Genomic DNA, 7,240 nt, shown 5'->3' with positions numbered 1-7,240 from the left:
CTTAATGAAACTAAGTCATACAGTGAGACAACTTCAGTCTGAAACAACACAAGACTAACTTTGGTATGCCTGCTCACAACAGTCAGTGGTGGGACATGAATTTAAAGCATGCTTTTTGGGGCATTCACAGAGATCAGCCGTTAAGACTTCTTGGGTCCTCTTCCATTTGCAAGACAGTTTGCTTTGCGGTTTTGATCGATGGCTACTCCTGACTAAACCCTCATTTGCAATGGCATGATATGAGGAGAAATGAGGAGATGAGGAGAATGAGGAGAAATTTCAGGCAGGTGCCATCACTTAATTGGCTTTCAGATTTCTAAGACTCAGGTGCATACCTTAGAAAGCACACTCTTCGAAGTCTCCAATGAAAAGCTTTTTTTCATTCTTAGCATCTTTTAGAATTTTGAGTTAGGCACAGCATTAGAGGTAACATTAACTTTAAGTAGATTTAAGCCCTTGTTTAGAGGGGAAGGATTAGAGGGGTTGTCTGTTTAACTAAAAAAAGGGAGAAATTAAGGGTGAGGAGGTCAGGCTGCTGGAAGGAGACCTAAGTTGGTCTTATAAACTGATAGTTTCTTTGGAATGAAAGTTATCATTTAAAGCAATGTGGGATTTTTACAGAAGCGTGCAAATTCTGAACCACTGGAAAGACAATAAGAGAAAAAAGACAGCAAAACAACAACATTTAAACAACAGTGTCTATTAGATGAGTTACAAAGCTGGATTTACAAACAGAACAAGATCCAACATTTTTTGTGAATTTACCACAGTGATATACCTGTACTTTTAGATGATTTTGTTTTCCTTTTATGAAACCGAGATGGTCCCATTGAGATGCAAGATCTCTTTTTGCAGGGAGTCTTAATGGCAGCATGAAACACGTAACAGCCCAGTTTCAGATAAAAGTGGGGAAAAAATGATCAGATGTTAGTACAATATAAAATTACACAGGGGGATAAAAAAAAAAACTCAGGAGCATACTAACTAAAAAACTCACTGAGGTAAAACCTGTACAAAAAAAACAGCAGGTTTTCTTTGGGACATTTCTTAGAATGCTCTTAAAAGTATGATGGTGCATATTTGTGAGTGTGAAATTTGCGCTTCACAGCAGCATGTGCATTTTTCTTCACTGATTTAGAGAGGTTTATGCTGTAGAGTCGTACAAGGTGCAATTGGGACAATTTCCTGTTGGTGCTGTTGAAACCAAAAAAGTTTTAAAGAGAAAAAAAGTAATGTCTACTTGTGTCGTAAAATTGTCATCAAGTGGTTTTGAAATCCCAACATTTTATTACAACATCACATCAAATCATGAAGTGTACATGTTCCCATTTCTTCATTATCACCTTCCTGTTGCTGTAGGCCTTGGCAAGATGGAGAAAAAAAAACGTTGCGGGATTCTGATGGCGCAACACTCGTCCTCCTCATTGCTATTCTCTTCAACACACTTTGAGGGCGAAGAGAAAGAAACTTTTGAGTTGCAGTTTGTCAAGGACCACATGAACTCAGGACCATGAGGTCAGTGTGTGCCAAACTCTTCGGCAGGTAGGTCTGTTTGTGTGCTCGGGGGGAGAGTGCCGTTCGCATTTTGATCGAGAGAGTATCTTCTCTATTTCTCCCTCTGAGTCAGTTACTCTTTGTTTCCCAGCTGCAGTCGGGTGGAGTTCAGTAAAGGGGAAGGCAGAGGTAAGAGGGGTGAAAGAGTGGGGCAGAGGGAAGAAGGACGGAGGGAAAGGGAGATGGCTGAGGGGAGCTTTCAATCAGTGAGCTTGGCAGTTGCCTCTCAGCTGTGGAATGCCAGGTCAATGCTCCAGTCGTTGTTCAGAGAAGTTTCTCTCTTAAGTGGAGCTCTGTTGAACTCATTGAGATACTATCAGACCTTAAAGTCAGCTCTGGTATTGTGACGAAGGAGCATAAAGGGTGAGAGGGAGAAAGGGAGATTGACATGATGGCGGAGAGGTTTTGCCAGTCTTAAGCTCAGTTGATACATCTCTAACAAGAAACAGAAAACACTATAGATTCACAAAATGGGGGCGTTGAATTCTGGGTGAGGTAAATTCTAAAAGTGTCTTTTAATACATTCTTCCAAAAACATGTTGAGTTAGTTAGCTTGAGATGTTATATTAAACACAGCCTAAATATTTTGATCACAAATCAACTAGAAACACATTTTGGAGATAATTCTAGCAAAGTTACTTACACTGACAAAAGCACACACACACACACAGGTACAATGCAAAACAATTGCATTAAGAAGTTAAAGCCTTTAGATTACAGAGAGGAATGAAAACAGTACCCCAACTCTGGTTTGTACAAACACAGTCTGTCTTTTTCATATTTCATTAAGCTAGGCATATCATTTTCAAGCTAAATAACATTGTGTTTGTGAAGGTGTGTGGTAGCCACCACTGTCTGAATGATAAATAATGATCATGTCCTGAGTGTAAGTCTGGTGGTGGAAACCAGAAAAGACAGCCTCTGTTGCAAGGACTTTAACTGGCTTTGTTAAAGCAAACTGATCTCCTAAGAACCTCTCACCCTGGACAGGCTAACAGCTGTCTAAGACTGTCATGTATGACCATGATTCAAGAGGCTGAAGAAGGAGATGAAATACGAGACAAAGAGAGGGAGGTAGAGTGATAATGTGGAGAGAGGAGGTAGTTTTTGGAGACAAAAGTTGAAAAGATGGGGAGAAATCAGTAGTGAAACCACAGATGGGAATGAAACAGAAGAAAAGATGGCACAAGACAGCCAAACTGAGGAAAACAGAGGAAATAGGGAGTGCAAGACAGAAAAGGAGTGAATCAGACTGTGATAAGGCAGGCAGAAGAGACAAGAGACACAATGAACACACACGCAGCACATCCTGGGCTCCAAACCATCTAAATTGAGTGCAAATAAAGAAGTGCAGCAGTGTTTGGCAACCTTCCAATTGCAATGCAGGAAGTGTAAAGACAGAATGATTGAGTAGTTTTTGGACTAACAACCCTCTGCCTTCAGATGAGCCAAACCTTCATCCTTCATCTCCCCCAAGAGAGTCAGCTATTGGAGCTGTTATGAGTGATGATGTTAATTATGTATCTGACTATTTTTACACCAAGAAACAAGGGCAGATTGGATCGTTACTAGAGCTCTCGTTGCAGACAGGTTGGCAGGTAGATGGTGTGATTTGAAAGTAGAGCAGACAGATGGCCATGTGAGACTGTGATTACCAGAGAATGAGAGATTATTGCAGTAGAACTAGCTACTATCATTAATCAAACGCTGGTCGATATCTTGCACCATGACAGTAGCCTTGATACATGGGTGATATTTTGACTCTAAACACTACTGAGCTACAGCCATATTTATGAGTTATGCCTTTTTTAAGTCTGAGAAAAACTGTTTGCAAAGAGACTGACATCCCTTGCAGTTAAACAGGTTTCTAAGTCTCAATTACGTTTGTTATGCTCAACAGAAACCTACCCTTTTTCTAACTGGCAAATAATCTTTTAATTCTGGGTGATGTAGGTCAGTGTTCTGGCATTATGCTCAGACGGTGGGTAAGTATCTCTTCAAAAGATTTCCTTGTATCTGTAAGACAAGATAAAGCCTGCTAATCGTCACATCCTGACACTTGATGCCTTGCATATATATATATATATACAAGAAACCACTGGCATAGACAAAGCTGCCATATTTAATGTAGGGATAATGAGTATGGCATAATAATGTCACACTTACTGCTCATTATTATGCCTCATCAACTAAATCTCACTCTTTAGGTGTTCCCCAGGATTCTATCCAAGGCCCAATGCTGTTTGCAAAGTACTGCCATCATCTCACTCGAGTGGTATGGGATATTAATATCCAACTACTATCAGACAAACAATATTCAATTATATACTTTATTAAAGCTTCAATGTTGTCTATTCTGCTGAATTGCCTCAACTCCAAAAAAGACACTATGGTAGAAAATGTTCTACAGCTGAAGACTGCCAAAATAAATGTTTTCATTTCTATCCTGGTGGTGTTGTAATTAAAGTGAAGGGAACTCTTCATTGTCAGCAGAAAAAACAACCCTCTTATGCCTGGGGGCATGGGTCAGCCTTTGAAACTTCACCAGTATACTCCCGTTTTTACATTATAGGGTTCTCTGCTAAACAGTCTTTTGTCGTTAAAAAACGTGTTCATTCCTTTCCATCTAGACTACTGCAATTCTCCTTTTATCTGTTTTTTGGACACATAACTTATATAAGTTGTCCAAAACGTTTCTGCCATATTTCTGACAAAAATATTCCAGAAGGTCTCATATGTCAGTACTCCTGAAGTCTTTAAACTGGCTTCCAATCAAAATATGAATCCAAGTAAAGATTCTCGTGATTATGTTTGGAGCTTTGCACGGTCATGCACCAGGCTATAGTTATCCAAGTACGAATCTGAGGTCTTCTGAGCAGGATTTGCTAGTGGTTTCTCACTCGAGGCAAAAGAACCAGGGATGCTGTTGAACTGTTGAACCTTCTTCTATTTAACTGAATATATATGAATACTGTGGGCACTTTGCAAAAGTCAGAGCAAAACCTGTTTCTTTAAACTTGCATTTGTTTGTTTAATTGGTATACTTTAGTTTAGTTTTGCCTCATAATTTGATCTGGCTGTGTTTTGCTGTTTCACTCTGTGAAGCTTTTTTGACATCTGCTCTTGAGCGGATCTATATATAATTAAAGTTTATTTACTCAGGAGAAATAACGGCCAAAAATAATAACATCCCTAACTTTTTTTTTCTTCCAGTCATCTTAAGATTCCATGAACTTGAGTTTTGGTTGTAGGGTATACATATTTTTCATGATATGATTAATGATGGTTGGCAGTACTTCCACAGTAACAGCAGTCACAACATTATGCTCTTCCTCCTTTTTTAGTGTAAACTGGATGATTACTCTTTTATCCTAGCAAAGCAAAAACTCTTGATATTTTACATATTTTATACAGAAATCAGGTTATAGATTTGCTGATAAGCATATGGGGACCACATTCACACTTTAGACATAAATTTTAAGCAGTAATTATTTATAAAGTAGAATATAAGCATATGGTATAAATACATTTTCAGCAGTGAATCTGTGAAGCAAAACTAGTAAGCAGGTTTGTTTCTTTCTTTTACAGCCTCTCAAAGAAAGATACCGGTTGTAGAATCATATTTAAGCCTATTTCATAGACACCCTCATTAATGATTTGATCATCGAGGCAAAACATTTCGGTCACTGATTTGTTGAGTTTTGCTGAGATAATGAAGATATTTCAAACTGGTTTCACTGGGGGAGTTGTTCATGTGTGTTTGCGTTGCCCTGATGGCAAATAGCAAATAAAGCACAGCTTACTTCATGTTGGAAAGAAATTCACCGTCTCATTCTTTCACAAACACACACAATGGCATCTGAGAAAATGTGTGTACTCATTTACTCACACAAGCTGAGACCATGGACTGTCTGCAAGGTCAAACCTGGGGGATAATCAGCTTCCTCTGCTCCCTTCATCCCTTTCTCCATCTCCCCTCCCCATCACTTTCTCTCTAACTCTGTCTGAACATGCCACCTTTCTGCCCTCATCTTCCCTCTCCTCCCTCCTCTGTCTCCCCTTCTTCTCCATGTGTCAGTACTCCCTGTCCCTTCCTCCCCTATCACTTTCCTCTTCTCAATACCAGTCTTCCTCTGGTTGGTCTGCTTCTGATCTCTTGGCCAAACAATGTCCCAGTAGTATCAGCCGCCAGTCTAGTTTGGATTGGAGCTGTAATCCAACATAACAAAAACCAAATCAGAGAAAACTAACATTTGGAGTTGCCAAATTTTTTAAACAATGTATTTGACCACAAAACATCTGTGTTATATAGGGTCCGAAATTTAATCTTCTTTTCTGCGATATTCCAGACCTCTTTCCAGTTCAGAAGAAAACAAGATCTGCTACAAAGAAAACAAACTCTGAGGTTTGAAGTTTCTTTTTGTAAATTAAATAATTTTGCATGTTTGCAAATTCAAAGTTGACATCAACAATGTTGATTCTGGTCACACAGCCACACACAAGTGTGGAACGAGCCAAGCAGATTTGGACACTGGAGATAAACCAGAGCAACATTAAAATGAAAAAATTAAACTTGATTTACTGTGCAGTAGATTGGATACTGGATAAGGCGTGTATTTTAGGACACTGGATAAGGCGTGTATTTTGAGAGACATAAACAAGGAACATGCTAAATATCTAGAAATACATAATGGCAACGATTGATCTGACTTGACCTGACTTGAAAACTAGTGGAAAGGCACATCATTTGCACTGGAGACTGATGTAGAAATGTACGTTTTAACCAGTGAAAGACTGGAGGAAAAAAAGCTGAATAAGCCAGCAGTAACCTGAGTAACCTCAGACAGATATTTCCACAATCCACATGAAATGTAGTCTGCATCTGATCAGGCTGAGCATCATGGCACTACAGTATTGGAAGAAGCTCTAAAACTACAGTAAAAAATTAAACTCAGTGGCTAAGATCTGACAACAACATGTGGAAAAGAAGATTTCAGGCTATGTAAACTCAGCTCAAGTGTACAGCTGCTCGCAGAAAGGTAAAAGGATCACTTATTTATACAAGTTTATGAAATCTTACGAAAAGCAGCTATCTTTTTTTTAACAACTTATGAAAGTCGTTTAAACTATGAAGTTGATCAATTAACCAGATTTCAAGTGACAGTTAAATCAGCAGTTTTATTTAACCTTCTGTTGCCCAAAAGACAAGAGTCGGTGGTTCAAATATTTATTTAGCATAAGTACTGTGAGATTTGAGTCCCTTAAACAGTAAAGTTCACTATGTGACAGCCGGAGGACTACATATTCTTTCTGTGCAAAACTCTGAATCGATATAAATGAGGTCTTATGATGCCTAAAAAAAAGATGATAGAGTTTGGGACTTCTTTAGGACTTAAACAGTTTCCTCCAGACTGGTCACTAAGTGATCCGTCGGCTTTTTTTGGCTGATAAACATCAAAATGATCTTCATGATTGTAAAGTGTCAACTGCTTTCATTCTTTTCCCCTCTGCTTCACTGTGTATCTATTTATGTTTCCAAAACAGACCTCAGAAGTCTTCTTATCCTCCCAGTCCAGCTTGGTCCAGACCCAGCCAACTTATCACCCCGGCCAACCCATCTTCTCTCTATTACGCCACAAACAAATTGGCCTGTTACACCTCTGTCTGGACCCAGATTGCATTTCTC

Source organism: Leuresthes tenuis, unplaced genomic scaffold (assembly GCF_036924035.1).
Source record: "Leuresthes tenuis unplaced genomic scaffold, fLeuTen1.0.hap1 SCAF_6, whole genome shotgun sequence".
Lineage (NCBI taxonomy): Eukaryota > Metazoa > Chordata > Actinopteri > Atheriniformes > Atherinopsidae > Leuresthes > Leuresthes tenuis.
Note: the sequence above shows the minus strand (reverse complement) of the source record.